At 41.8% G+C, this 15,527-nt stretch overlaps 1 protein-coding gene across 4 annotated transcripts in view; it reads left to right on the top strand.

Moving 5' to 3' along the window:
• KCNQ1 (potassium voltage-gated channel subfamily Q member 1) overlaps positions 1 to 15,527 on the top strand; it is a 363,171-nt gene that overhangs the window by 297,709 nt on the left and 49,935 nt on the right. The gene's annotated exons all lie outside the window — the stretch shown is intronic.

Here is a 15,527-nt window from a genome sequence, read left to right as displayed (position 1 = left end):
ACCAAAAAGTAAAATACACATAATGCTTTCTTACCTAGTTCACAAAGCTTTTCTATACTGGAGTATATTAATATGAGTTTAAATACTCAAAACATGAAGCAAATGCAAAGGCATCACCATGACAAGCTACTAAAACTTTGTTGTTCATTTTGTAGAGGATAACTTTGGTTCTTCTGTGTTGGGTATTAAACCAGAGACTCATATTCTTGACTAACAAAATGCAGTTGAAGCTATCGATAAACCATGGTGTGAACTGATAACAGAACCTTTAATATTTGGGTCTGTTCAGATATATCCACCTGAAAAATAAAGATCAACCAACCTGCAATTCAAATATCAGCATTTAACAATGCTGCCGGCTCATTTAAAAAGGATGCCGAATGATGAAGTGCGTTAAGGGATGTTATTTGGATTCTTGCTGTGGTGGATATCGACCATCGATCTAAGACAGGAGCTCAGTACTCACCATCTGATTGCATCCAATGTTATGGATGGAAAAGGCTGAATGATTGAGCTAAACTCAGTAACAATTAATTGTGTTTCCTAGTAATATTTTCAGACATGGCAATTTGAGTTATTAGCATCCAGGTTCACCGTGTCACTGCTAGGGAGATGTTGGCTTAACTCTGGAAGGTGCTGAGAGCTTTAGCTCAACAGCTGACAGCTTTCGTAGTACTACATTTGTACTTCTATGGCATTGCTGGAAAAATTGCCCTTGGCTTGAATGGAGTAGGATCAGGTCCAGGTTTGGGTGTTGTTCGTGTTCTTCCCAGGCAGAGACACGTGAGAAGGTCAGTGAGACTCGGTGTGTGGCTGGACAGGGATGGCATTTAAGTGAGGAACGTGCTTTGTGTACCTGCTTTGATGAACTGATGTCGGGGTACTCAGTGTCTTCAGCCATCTACATGATCTTATTAACGTTATGCAAGTAGTTAGACTGTGAGGATGAAGAAGTTTGTAGTGAATGTGCAAATAGAAACCACTGGCTGCTTCCTGATACAAAACCAGATGGCACTAATATTTGTAAGTTAATTGAAATAAGTAACTGATGACTTAGTAGTGAAGGTCAAGGAAACTTGGGCAGGTTTGGATTTGCAGGCAGCTGGAGAAGGTTATCTTATTTGCTCTGTTTCTACGCATAACTGTAAAATGACTACTGCTGAAGTCCATAGCAGCCCTGCTTATTTATTTTAGAAGTGTAAAGCTGACATTTATATTATAGTAGGAAACAATATTTTAATGACTTCCCAGCCAGGGAATAGTGTAAGAGCACATACAGGAGCCACCACTCACATGGGCGAGAGTGACCTGTTTGAAATGCTGTGTATGGATTGCCAGAGGGGTTTGACATGATCCCTGCTAAAATACCCTTAAATCGTCTCAGAACAGTTTCACAGATGACCCACAGATTTGAAAGGTGGGAAGCAATGCCTGCAAGTAAAAGGCTAGAGAGGTAGCGGTGTATTCCCATAGGGATCTGGCCTGGAGCTTGAGCTGTTCCATGTATTCATAAATGATCTGCACAACGGTGAGCTGACAGCGTTTGCTAGCGATCCAAGATTATTCCAGCTAATGGCGATTAAAACTAATTGTGTGGAGTTGCATGATACGGAGTGACTGGCAGATGAAATTCAGTGTAAATAAATACAAAGCAATGTATGGGGATTGAAACGTTCTTGCTATATACAAGGCTTGCTCTGAATTAGCTGTTACCACTCAGGGAAGAGATGAGATGAAAACATCCATTCGCTTCCCAAATGCTGTACAGAGAAGAAATCAGGAATGGCAGAAAGAATGAAACAAACATTTTATATATAATAAATATCTTGTAATACAGAACGAATGTAGATTTCCAAAGCATTGCTGTGGTACAAGGGCACAAGCCCTGCTTTATCGGGTGTTTGAGTACCTGCACTGCAGGGAGATGAGGGCTTTGAGCCGCGATGGCCGGGGACTGTCCCTGGAATGGCGCAGTGCTCCCTCCTACCTCCTTTGCTGTAAGACCGACAACTTCACCTAGAAGGAGACATTCAAAACCCGCCTGGACGCGTTCCTGTGTAACCTGCTCTGGGTGACCCTGCTCTGGCAGGGGGGTTGGACTAGATGATCTCCAGAGGTCCCTTCCAACCCTATGATTCTATGATTCTAAGGGACAATTAGGGGTACTATCTCCTTGTATCACCGCAGCAAGACTTTTCAGCACCCTCTGTCCAAAAGGGCTTTTGATGATATGTAGGACTTGCAGTGCTTGAGTCCATTTAGGTAATGGTAGATGGGCTCCAGAGCATGTCTTAACATGTTATTGTAGATGATGTATTTATGTGAGTTTAACTTTCAGATACCAGTTTTATCTAAAAATATACGTTAAAGTATTTGTACACCACATACGTTTCCATTATTTGGGTATCAAAGAGATGATGGTGGACTGAACTGTGGCAAGAGATGCTCTGACTGAGCCAGCGCCCGGCACAGCGCTGCCAGGGGCCTTGGACTGCAGAGCAGCAGACCGAGACCCTGCAGTGTGCTCAGCACTATCCCTCGCCTCGTGCCGGAACACCTCTTACTTGGAAAACATTTTTCTCAACAAAGTTTCTCAGTAACTTCTATTTAAATCGAATTTTTTGTTTAGTTGTAACCCAGAGCCCCTGGTGTCCTACCTGCCTTTTCGTGTAATACCACTCTGCCAGCTAAACGCTCCCCTCGCAACCCCCCCTAACGCTGCTTTCCCTTTCTCTCCTCATTTGTGCTTTCCTAAGCATCAGTTAGCCCTCTGGGAACACCGCGTTTTGGTGAGAGTTGAAACTGTCCTCCTGCGTGTATGCACGTGAGGAGGCGTAGGTGTGGAGGGGAAAGGGGGCACAAGTCTATTCACTGAACGGAAGCAGCATTTGGGCACTCCTGGGGATTTTCTTCAAGCATGTAGGACGTGATCGGGCCCGTAGGTAGTACCTACAGGACTTTATAACATTGCTGGTGCGTTTATAGTATAGTGTGTAAGGTGCTATTTAAATATCAATTACTCTGTTAGTACTAGTAATTACTTTTTATACCCTGCATTCGTTTTATGCTCTTCATAAGAAAATGCAACCAGTGCAGACTACCTTAACCTTCAAGCATCTAAGTGCGGTTCATTCCAAGGGTTAACTGTACTTGTAGTTTACTGTATTAGTCCCAGTTGTATTTGACATAAAAATGTTTTTATAGCACAACCAAATACCAGCATATTTGCGGTTGCAGTCAGATGTTTTTAACTATATTGGATATAACCCACAATGGTTTCAGAAGATATTTCCATTGTTTTAGCCAGATTTAGAGAGGCTGGATTAAGCTATGGCACACCAAGCCCAGTGGTGTTTACATATGTCAGTATCAGTCTTAAAGGGCAAAGAATATGATGTTCCATAAACCTTTATACAGAAATAAATACCTCGCAGCAAAAATGTTTTTCTAAGATCGGTTACTATTTCAACTATAATGACCTGCTTGGAGAAGGTCAGGGGCCAAATTCTTCTCTCATTTACACTGGCGTAAATCCACAGTAACCTAAGTGTAGGATTTGGGCTCAGGAGTGTAATACTTTGGAGTTAATTTTCCCCTGACCAGCAACATTTTAACGCAATCTGTTCCTTTTGAGCTGTTAATTGGGCAAACTGTTCCATGGGTAAGATCCTGATGAACTACGTAACACGAGAAATTAATTCAGTCGGAGCTTCAGGGCAGAATGTAGTCCTAGGCAGCACTTGTTTTAATTGTCTCCTTCTAAAAACAAAACCGTGCTGGTGTCGATGTGCCAAAAGGCTTGTTCAGGTTGGAGATGTTACTGTTCATTCAGTTTACTGAATATATATCTGTCAGCAATGGACTGAAGTTCTGATCCAACTTTGCAACGGTACCAGTCCCCAGAAGTCCTCAACTCATAACTGCCAATGCAGACAGCCCCCAGTCTTCGTCCATCTTCTGAATGGTTGAACCAAAGCTCCAGTTCATATATGGTCCTAATTTTTACAGTTCAGTTCCAGTTTTAAACTTAATGGACTTTTCCCGTGTCATCTTTAACTTTCGGTTGCGATTAGTATTTCTCAGCTTTACTGCTAGCAGCGAACAGCTCGTTAACAAAAGATGATTTAGTACCAATTTAAACATCAGAACCTGTTGTAATAGATATTATATAAATATGAAGGATAATTTTTCAAAACCGCATTCCTGACTTCCATGTGTGCGGTGCAAATCCAGCGTGAGTACACCAGGCAATCCACATTGCTCTTGAAAAAAAAGTAGCACATCTTTTTTGGCTTAAAAAAGAGTAAGTTGTTTAACATAGCCAAACTCAAAACCTGATTAACGGATCCTGTGTTATCAGCATCCCTTGTAGCAACCGGATACCTGGGACTGTAGGCCCCGCCCAAATTATATAGGCCAGGCTACACATATACAGAAAATCAAGGGCCAAAATATTTTAAAGAGCCTATAAACTCCTCCACGTATCTTCTAACCATGGCTCTTGTGCAACTCAGTCCTGTATCCATTCGTATGACACTGCGCAGGAGCCTGAATTGGGATCCTCCTTTCAGATTTCAGATGTTTCCGCTTCTAGTAACACACATCTGTAACTCTTCCTTAGCCCAGCCACTTCCTAGCATTTCACCTGTCAGGTGCCAGAACTTCCATCGCGTACGCGAAGGCAGCCCACTGGTCATTTGAAGGGCAAAATCATGTTAAGCTGTCATCCTGCCTAGAAGATTTTCACACCGTGCATTTATATGAACTCATGTTGTTACCCTGGGCAGTGGGGGAGATGATAGTCAGAAGGGCCAGTTTTGATGGACTTTGACATTGAGTAATACAGATCTGGTTGAATTTCGCCACTCAACCATGCAGTGTGTTAGTAGATACTTTCTATATTAAAACCTGATGTGGTTTTGAATATGCATTGGATTAGTTTCTCTCAAATAACTGTTCCTGTCTAATTTGAACATTACACAAATACAGTAACAAGTGAGAGGACTTTTATTGTAGTCTTAATTCAACACAGAGCACAATATATATAACCATTGAAAACAGAACCACAACTTGACAGACTCAGATCTGGCTCTTCCCTAATCCTGCGGGCTCTGTGCAAAACCCTAATGGAAAAATACCCAGGAAAGGATGGGACAAGATGAAATCAGACTCTCAACAGTTCTTTGGAGATGCTGCTCCCTTTGGGAAGGACCTGGGGTGGAGGGAGTACCTAGTCAAAAGCTTGTCCGTGAGACTCTGTAAGGAATCAGGACTTCTTATGTTAGTATCCAAAACTCCATGTTGAAAGCTGCCTTCTGTTCACAGCTCCCCACCTCCCGTCCTGGAAGCAGGACTTACTTCAGAGCCCTGCTGCTGTTTTATGTTCATGTAACTGTGCAAAAGGAAGGGGAATCTCTGAAAGTTCATGGTGGTGTTTGCTACACTAAGCACCAGATGGATTTCTATCCAGATGTCCTAACAGCTGCTGAAAAGGCGCGCTGTAGAAAATGATTGCTTCCCAGTTACACATGCCATTCCTACATGTAGAAAAGACGTGGAAAGGCACTGGTAGGCTTAGGTGTAAAAGGAAGCATGTATTTTACTTGCCTCATTTCTCACCTGCTGTGAGAAACCTGGGGCTTTTATTCTTGTTCTTCTTTAGGTCACTAAGGACTACAGAGTTCCTTATTTCTTGTTTTCCAGTCCCCACTTATGAAGCCCAGGTTTGAGCTCAGACATGGCAGGGAATGCCACATGCGGAACCAGCTTCTGATTTCAGTTGGACTCGTTTCTGCATGCTGTTTTGCGAAATGTGCTGGTCACACTCCTCTGAAAATCGTGCGGCTTCCACACCTGTGATTTCTGTTACTCCCATTTTGTGAAAAGCAGCAAAGCACAGATTGGGAGATCCAAATGTAAGTCAGTTACGTCAATGAAAATATTCCCTTAACTTCAGTTAGACCAGGATTTTACTCTTACATCTTTCTCAGAAGAAATGACGGCACGATTGTGCAAGTGTTAGCACCTGCCACCAAAGACTCGGTGCTACAAAGCACTTGGCAGACAGTGGCATATTCCAAAAGAGCTGCAAGGGGTCTTCTGGTTCCCACCCAACTGAGCCCATGTACCAACCTTTGCTGTTGTGTTCCATAGGAAACATTCTGGTTTTATGCATGCAAGGAGAGAATCTAATGATTCCCATCACAAAAAAAAAAATAAAAATATGGCCGGCTGGCCTGTTTCAAAGTTGGCTGTCTAAAACTGTATCCTTGCGTGCATCCCAAGGTGCTGAGCAGCGCGAGCAGTTTTCCTCTGTAGTCCATGAGATTGCTTAAAGAATAAGGTGCTTGAGATAGTATTAAAATCTCTGGGAAAGGCTACTTCACCATGGTATGGGCTAGCGAAAGTTGATACTGGAGGTGTCTCCTTTCTGGAAAGGAAAATATTTAAGGAATGTGTTTTTAGCGGCTAACTAGATGCAAGCTGTATGTGAAATGGGCATGAGAATGGGACTTGGTTCCATTTTGCAGTTGGAATGTGTTTTTGAAGCAGATCCTTGTAATTGAATAGATTCGGATATATAGCCTTTTTCCTTTTTTTCCTTTTTTTTGAGGGCAGGAGGGGTAGTTGCTCTTGCAGTAGGATCCAGTCAGCGTCAGGACCCCATTGTATTAGGAGTTACTTAAAGACACGGAAGGCAGCTATCCTGCCTGAAGAAGCTCAAAGCCCTTAGCACAGAGAAAGCTGTTGTAATTGTAAGAGAAAAAGTCTGCTCTGTTAGCACGATGGCTTTTTGCTTTCAGAGTAAGCACTTGTTTTTTGGTAGTAGGCTGAACACATAACCAATTACTTTTTTTAACCAAATATTCAGCTACCATCATCCCACTAGGTTAAAAACTCTGCGTATATTTTGTATTATTTTCTTTTCCCCTCAAAATACGTAAGAATTAGCAGCTGTACTTAAAATGTCTTCTGTTCGGTGTGTGCTGTAATTGCTGCTGTTCCATATCACATCAGGTTTTAAAAAAACACAGCCATTCCAGTGAAAATTCAGCCTCTTTAGCAGATGATATATTTCTCTCTTGCTCCATTAGGAAGCTGATCCAGCTTCAGTTTCTCAGTGTCCTAGTAGTGTCAGTGCACACGTCTTCTGTCAAGTTCAATTAAGAATAGCTCAGATAGCAGTTGAGTATTTTTCCATAGCAAATCATAACTTCTTCACCTTCTCAAAACTTCTTCTGCAGATGTTTCTATGACAAAGATGTCTGCATTTCTATGTCTGCATTTGGGCATCATTCCCTCATTAGTGTAAAATAGTGTGACTGTGTCTTCTTTTACATGAGAAGCTTTTTTTTTCCCTCTGCTGTTATTTGAGTTTCATTTTAAAGTGTGCATATGCTCAAATTTCCCATCTCACAGCACAGCTGGCTATACCCAAGTGTGTGCAGTCGGAGTTTACAACTAACACTGCTGCGGGAGATAGTGCACAGATGAGAAAAAGGAAGGGATGCAGTAGTACAATCTTTATAATGCAAAGATCATGGATTTATTGTGTCTGGATGTATATATCTCGACAGTTTGGTCGGAGTAATAAGGGAAGCGTATTGCTATGTTGCAGTTAAGCTGTAGTTATGCTCTTTTCCAGTGTGTAATTACAACTTATTTATGAACTGCCAAAGCTAGCCAATTTGCTTACTGAGATCCCTTTGGCAGAAGTAGTCGTGCGTGTATTTTTAGAGGTCAGGTATATTAACTTCTGCTGTGTAATTATTCTGGGCTGTGTACTATATTTTCTGTTTATAGGTGTTAATAAGTATTGGTATTAAAAAGCCAAACTTCACTGTAGCAGAGCTGAGTCCAGGCTCAGCTCTGTGCTGGAGGATGTTAACAGCTGGCAAATGACAATGTCTCCTGGATTCTTCCATAACAGAAATTACCCTGCATCGTGTTTGGCACGATATGCTTCCTGGCGTGCTTTGCTACCGCATGCCTTCTGCTTTTGGGAAGGGATGCCCGAGCCCGTCTTGGACAGGGGGCTGCTCGGGATCCCTAGGCACCAGCTCCTTGGGGCTCCTGTTGTCCCCAGCCTAATGATTTTGATCCAAGTAGCCAGTATATAGAAGCAGACAAAACCATTTACAGAGAGACCAATGATAAAAATGTTGATTTTGAGGAGTAACCAAAATGACGTGTGGGGCCTGATCTTCAAATCTGTGGAAACCTGTGGAAAGCCCTTACTTTTCTGCACAGAAGAGACTTATGTGATTGTAGTTCTCTCAGATTTTAAAAACAAAACAGGAGACAAACCCAAAACCCTGTCTGCACATTCTGGCAACAGCCCAATTTACAAGGCATTTGACCATTTAGCCCCAGTTAAGACCTCTTTGAAATCACTGTCTAACTTCCCATTGCCTGGATTTTCTCTGAGTCCCCAGTCTCAGCTGTTGATAGAAGATATGGTAAATAATGTTGGACACTTGAAAAATGCAGATTAATTGTATGAAAACGTCATACAGGTCGAGAGAGATTGTGTTTCATGTTATTTACTGATACGGAGCAGCATTACCAGTGGAATTTGTACATCCTATACTCTAACATACTCATTTATTTGGCACTCCTTAATGGAAAACATGGAGCAATTATATGCAGACAATGCTGTAATGGAAAATAATTGAAGACAGCCACAGTTTGGGGTTTTGTTTTGTTTTTTTTTAAAACAATGCATGCCAGGTCCTGCATGCAAGCATCTTTTTTTTTTTTTCTTTCCCCCAGCATAAATGCAGCCAACATTTGAACCACATACGAAACCACAGTTCTGGGACTCTAACTTCACAGCCAGCTAGAAATGACCAAAACAACATCTGCTACAGTTAGAATCTGAAAGTGCTTTTTCACTTTGTTGAGTTTCTTTCTCTGCTTAAATCACCCTTAGTAGAATTAATGTTTTGTAACTGTTTTATCTGAGTAAATGGAAAACTTGATGGTTTTCTGAATTTCAGCAAAGGGTTTGTGTGAAAATCCATCACGCAAAAATGGATAAAGTATATGCTGTGCATAAATCTGTGTGTATATAGTATCTGAAGCATTTCTTGTTATGTCTTCCACAATGCTGTAACAGTTCAAGCAAGCTCCTTTTAAGTCAGCATACACTTAATGTTCCCTTGCTTTTTATGGTTTTAAACATCAGTGTTTACCTCTGCAGAAGTGAAGCTGTCAACACAGCGCTTCTAATATCAGTGTGACATATATGTCTATTCTTGTTGCTCTTATTATTAACAGTAAACATAATATTTGAATTATAGTAGTACCTCAAGGCCCAGCCCTCTTCCCACTAGTTTTTTTTACAAAAAAGTAAAGAGAGTTCCACCTCAGACAAAAGATCAATTGGAAACCAGGTGTGGAGAGGAGGAACAGTGAGCTGCAGCAGATCAGGAGAGCTGAAGTGATGCTGACGATGCCACATGTGTCAGAGGAATCAGAAATAATCAAGTTTGATTGATTTGGAGAGACAAATACATTTGAGTGCTCTTGCGTGTGTTGTAGCAATGTGGCTGAACCCTCTGGTACTTGTACTGACCTCAGCTAATTACCCCTGGCTTTTCAGCCACGGCCAAGAAGCAATTAAGTAGGTCAGCAGCTTTTGGGAGTCTTGTAGAACCTCTTCTTGACTGGCAGTGGGAGCAGAGAGGAGGTTTGCAGCAATGAGAAGCTGTCGAGAGCGCATGAAAACCAGAAGGATGAGTCTTAACCCCTTATATATTGGCTTAACGAGGAGTTACGTTGATCCCCGCTAAGATCTTGGGTGCCTTGCTGCAGTAACCGATACTGAATTATTCAGTAATCCCCTTATGAGTACAGGGGACAAGCGCACTCTTCCCAGTCGGAGCCTGTTGCAGTGTAGCTGCTGGCATTGCAGGTCCTACTTTGGTACGTGCTGGGGTCCCTGCCCCAGCCCAGGGTCCCTGCCCCAGCCCATCTCCCCTCCCGGCTGGCAGAACTCCCTGCAGCACCCAGGGAACCCGCGTTTCCCTTTGGAAGTACTCTGTTTCCAGGGCTTATTCAAAGAAGCCCCTGCAGGTCTGGTTAGGGTTTACCAACCTGAAATCAAAAAGGACTGGTTTAACAGATCAGGCCTCAGGCTTGAAGCATGCAGCATTGAATTCAAATCAGATGTAATTGGGGATATATTATACGCAAGGAAATCTGTGTGAGTGACTGTAAGTTAGTGTTCATTTGTAAATCGGAGGCAGATAACAAGGAAAAGCAACCAGTATAAAGATGTAAGATGAAAGAGCTCCACCTGACTTTTCATTTCTTCATACACTGGGCCTTAGCCAAGGTGACCACAAAGCACGTTCTTCCAGATCCCTTTGGTTGCTACAGCACAACCATTTACAGTGTCTTCCCAGTAAACTTGGTCCACAGAAGCCCTGAAACCATGGGGCTGACATAAAAAGTTAGCAAAATGTGGCTTCTCGTGTGTTTTACTAATCACATAAATGTACATGTTACAAAGGAACAGAAATGAATTCATGGATCAGCAGTGATACGTGATGCTTAGTGGTGCTCTTCAGCATCAGGGAAGCAAAGGTCTGAGTGGAGAGATGTTCTGTATGAGGTTCTTTTTTTCTGGAAGTTGGTTCACATGACGACAAAGCTAGAAAGACTCCATCTTCTAAAGAGTTGGTGGATGTAAATAAGTGGGTTCTTTTAAAGCAAAAATTGGGATTTTTCTTAACAGTATTTATTTCAAAAGAGGCAAATTTTTACGTATAAGAAATAGTTTGTTTTATATTGGAATTTCTGTTGTGTAATGTTTTTACTCAGCTTACGTAGACAACTCTGACATTTTGCAAACTGTGCTGATAGTGGTAGCCTTGGTCATGGAAAAGAAGTGTTCATATTCATGTACATCAGCCTCTCCTTCTGTATCTTAGCCATCCGTGAAATCCCTTTATCATCTTGCAGGATCCCGTGTGATGACTTTCATGCTCTTGTTGTTATGAGAAGGTTAAGAACTTGTTCTTCCATGTACCAAAAATACAGATTTATATCAGAACTAGAGCAAAGACCTTTGCTGGCGTAAAGGTAGACCTTAGAGGAAATAGCTGTTGGTGTAGTTTTCCTACCTATTTTCCACAGCTTAAAGCTGTATGTTCCCGTGAACTACTCCAGGAAGTAGCTTCAGCATTGTAAACTGTTGCATGAAGAGTAAGATGTCCATTAAGTTATGGCTATGGGAATGGAGGGACAGAGGGGAAAGCAAGGAGCCGAGGACTGAGAGCGGAGACATACTTGATTTTCTTTCTGGTACTAAGTCATTCATCATCATGTTGGAAAAGTTGTCACATTGGAAAAATGTCTGTGTCTTTTTCCTTATTGATAAAATCTGAGTAGTTCCATGGTGAGCTCAGAAATCATAGAAAAGGTAGAATATGAAAGGCTTTGATGCGAAGTGCTGTATGATCGCTATGCCTTGCTGCTACTGACCCTTGCAAAGAATACTTTTATGGCCATATTTTAGTTATTTGACCATTATTTATAGTATTACACAACAAATCTATCTGCTTTTCGTTGTCATGAGATTATAGGAATTGTGAGCAAACAGGCATTAAGAAAGCTTTGAGTACTCTACTTGCATTGCTATGTATTGGTGGAAATGAAGGCAGGAAATCCAAGCTCCTACAGTGACACATTAATAAATTACAGTATAATTTTGAGCCGGTGAATTTATGGATCTTTTTTTTCTCTTCAAAAGCTGAGTTGCACCCAACTATTGAAGGGAAAAATGTGGCTTTGTCATGCCTGTCTAACTGGCACTGATCCAGCGTGCTAATGATGCAGTTTTGAATTCTGCATAAGCCAAAGAAGCAAACAAGAAAAGATGGGTTATGTTAGAAGTTTTTGGAAATAGTTGTATGGGGAAACTGATCACAGTTTGCAGCTGACTCAGGAGTGCTGCGTCCATCTGTCCTCCTCGCCAGAGTGATAATGGAAGCGATTAGTGAATTGCCAACATGGCAAGTAACAGCCTCCCTGGTGGCATTGGCTTTGATTGATTTTATGCAGCAGTGAGAGGCTCCATGTTTCATGCCCAGAGACTCCGCATCCAGCATCAGAGGTTGTAGGGTTGGGAGGGCAGAAGCAGTATGATGTCTTCATTACTGAAAGGAAACCAGCCAAATATGCTGAACACCAGTGCTGCTCCCCCAACTGCCATTGGCACCAGCTCCTGAGACACAGGGTTGCCAAGTCTCTTGGACGATATCTGCCATTCTGGCAATTAGAGCCACCAAGAAAGAGGAAAAAAAAAGATTAAAGGAATTATAGGAGTGACGAAGTAAGACAATTTTAGAGTCCAGTTCTCCAGCTAATATTGATTCACTGTAGACAGCAATGACTTCTACACTTAAAGAGATTTATTTATGGATTGAATTTATGGACTTACAAGATAGCTTTGGATGCTATTAAACAAATATACGTGTTGATATTTGTATGTGTATATATAGCCAACTTACAACCTGTGGGTGCATTGGACTACCCAAATATATAGAATAGGAAATGTCTCTGCAGTTTTCTTGAGATTATAGCTGTACACAACAATGTCTCTGTTGTGTCTAGGTGTACTTCTGTGCTCATCAGGGTGAAGATAGCATCTTCTTTCAGTTTTTCCTCTGCTTGTTCTTTACACGGTACAAAGCAATGGCTACAGCTGTCTGAAACTTTTTTCTCTCTGTCCTTCCCCTACTTTGTTATTCAGCCTTTCTCAAGGTTTTTGAGGACATACATGAGAGATGGTTGAAACCTGCAGGAACCAGGTGTTTTCAGAGCCTGACTTACAGCTGCGATATCCATATTCCTTCCTCCAAGAAACAGGGTAATCCTGAATCTGACCAGTTTTCATTGAAATGTCCTCCCATAACAACCACTGAAAAGAGACCCTGCTCTCACTCCCTAAAAATAAGGCGTAAACGCTTCTGAAGGTCTCCTTAGCAGTGTAATAAGATTGGTACATTTCAGGCCTGGAAATTATTTATGGAATTTTTATGGGAAGCCAAATACATCAATAAACACATAGAAAATACCTACTGGGGCAGCGGATTATAGGGAAGCTGAGAGTGTTGAGCTTCAGAATTACGAAAATATTTTGAACTGAGCAAGTGATGAATGTGATGCCCTATTATGGAGTTTAAGCTAAGGCGTACATTTATATGAGCTCGTTTAATGTGGTATCATTTAATGGAGTATGGTGAAAATAACAAAGTAAATCACTTTGCTTTATGTAAGTGAAAGTGCTCTGTGTTCTTTTCACAGTCATGTTACAAGAGCACATTACACATTGTTGATGTACATGTTTAAAATTTAAAAATATAATTTAAAATTAGAAAAATAATCTTTAAGAGATTTAAGTGCTAAAGGTATCTTACTAGATTTTCTATGTTGTTTTAATTTAAAAGAAAAGTACTTGTTATTTTTCCTGTCAAAATTTTCCCCTTACTAAAAAGAAAATAAAATTACATTATTTCTCTCCCTCCCTTCCCCCCCTCCCCTCCTTCTTTCCTTTTTTGTTCACCTTCCTTCGAATGCAAGGGAGAACAGAGTGGAGAATAAACAGCTCTCATTTTTTAGGGCCCGCCCTTCCAAAAGTCAGCCTTATCTGGTTGCACTTTCTTTCGCTTCACGCTGAAAAGTGAGCGTGTGTTCTTTCAGCACCCGACACGGACCAGGAAAAGGGCTGGTTTCTCTGGAAGGATTTTCTTCCTGGCTTGCCCACAGTGGGATCCAGACACTTTCTCCAGGGAGCCTTGTATGAGGGGACTTGGGGGACAGACCGTGTCCCCAGGACACGTGTCAGGCCGAGCTCACCCCGACGCGCCTCGGCTCGGGACTGAAGGGCGGCCAAGAGCGGGGTCTGAGCCAGGCGGCTCCTCGGGGATGTCTCTAACCACCGCAGGACACTTCCCGTCTCCTCTGCCAGTGGGGCGATATTGTGTATTTAAAGATCTGAAGTGCCCTGCGTCATAACGAGAGCAGAAGCGTCCAGACAAACTGGAGTTGGTTTTGTGGCTGGTGCTGTTTTCAAATTAGAAAAACAGTCAAGGGCTCGCGGATGAGATGTGCATGTCAAAAAGCAATAAAGAAAACAACTGGTCTTAAAAGCTGATCGCCATGCACTGTTGTGATTGGGACCAAAAAATGTTAGCTAATATTTTAAATGTGAGTGAAGGGTCAACAGATGAACCGTATTGTAAACATACATGTCAGCAGGAGGGCAGGGTTGAAGATAAAATTAGAACCATGTGCTTCTCCATTTCTCATAAGGCACAGAGGTCGTGACCTCAACGGCTTAAAAGTCCCTCAACAGGGAAAAATATAATAATGTCATATGTCACGCAGGGAGATGCTGTGCTTATTAATTTTGTAAGGTACATACAATTGCTAAGAATAATGTTTTGTACTGTGAAGGAGAGAGTCCCTTTTAAGAACATCTGGTTTTTATCAAATAAAACTACTCTTGAATCAGGTCTTAACACAATACATGGAAATACAGTTAGAACTTACAATGAACTGTAACTAATCCCACAAACTGAAGAATCAGCACAAATCACTAAATATGATATTTAGAGCAAATGAATACGGTCATTTGATAAACTTTGGAACTGCCTCTTTACTCCTGTTTATTCAGTCATTAAAGAGCTGTACCCAAGTTAGCATCTACCCCATTTCCACCCTAATACCTGAGGAAGCTACAGGCTTGTTCTTTCCTTTCTCTTTCCCCATTAACAAATTCTAAACATGTCTTTCTGTGGTGCAATTGTGTGGTCGTTGTGCTGTTTTTCAAGTCAGAAAGGGGAGCACAAGGGAAGGACTGACCACTGCACCCAACCCGGTTCTCCTCAACTAAAGACCAGGATGGTGAGGTGGTGCTTTGAAGGAGAAGGCACCATTGTATATATGGCGGCTCCATGGATGGTTTAGTCATGGCAATGGCAGCGTGCTGTTACAGAGAGGTAAACCTTCGTATCACCCACCTAGAGCTTCAGCAAGTTCTCAGGCCCATGAAACATATATGCACGCTGCAGAAATCATTCAGGAGTGATACTTTCCTGGAATACCAGACATTCATGGGTCTTGTCTCTAAAAAGAAAAAAAAAAAAAAAAAAGGTGTTTTTTAGCATTTGCTGTGCATCTGCTCTTATACAACAGTGTCCTCTAGAGGAATAAATATGGGACAGAGAGAAAAAGGTCCTGAGCTCTGATCTTCGCTTTGGGTGATTTTTCATGTCTTGGTAGGAAAATCTCACTGTTGCTTTCTCCTACCGCTAAAATGAAACGTGCCTGTTTCAACGCATATCTTTGAATATAAACTAGCTGCGGCTCCCCTGGTTCTTTGAAGGTCCAGAAGGTGTATTTTTGTAGTAGAGGCACATCACAAAATGTCAGGGTCCTCCTGGCCCTTCCATTCATTGGGGTGCTGCAATTCCAACCTCATTGTCTTCTCTTCCCAAGCCAGACTTCTCTTCCCC

The sequence above is a fragment of the Rissa tridactyla genome, chromosome 4 (assembly GCF_028500815.1).
Source record: "Rissa tridactyla isolate bRisTri1 chromosome 4, bRisTri1.patW.cur.20221130, whole genome shotgun sequence".
In the NCBI taxonomy this organism is placed as follows: domain Eukaryota; kingdom Metazoa; phylum Chordata; class Aves; order Charadriiformes; family Laridae; genus Rissa; species Rissa tridactyla.
This window is presented reverse-complemented; position numbering and strand designations above follow the sequence as displayed.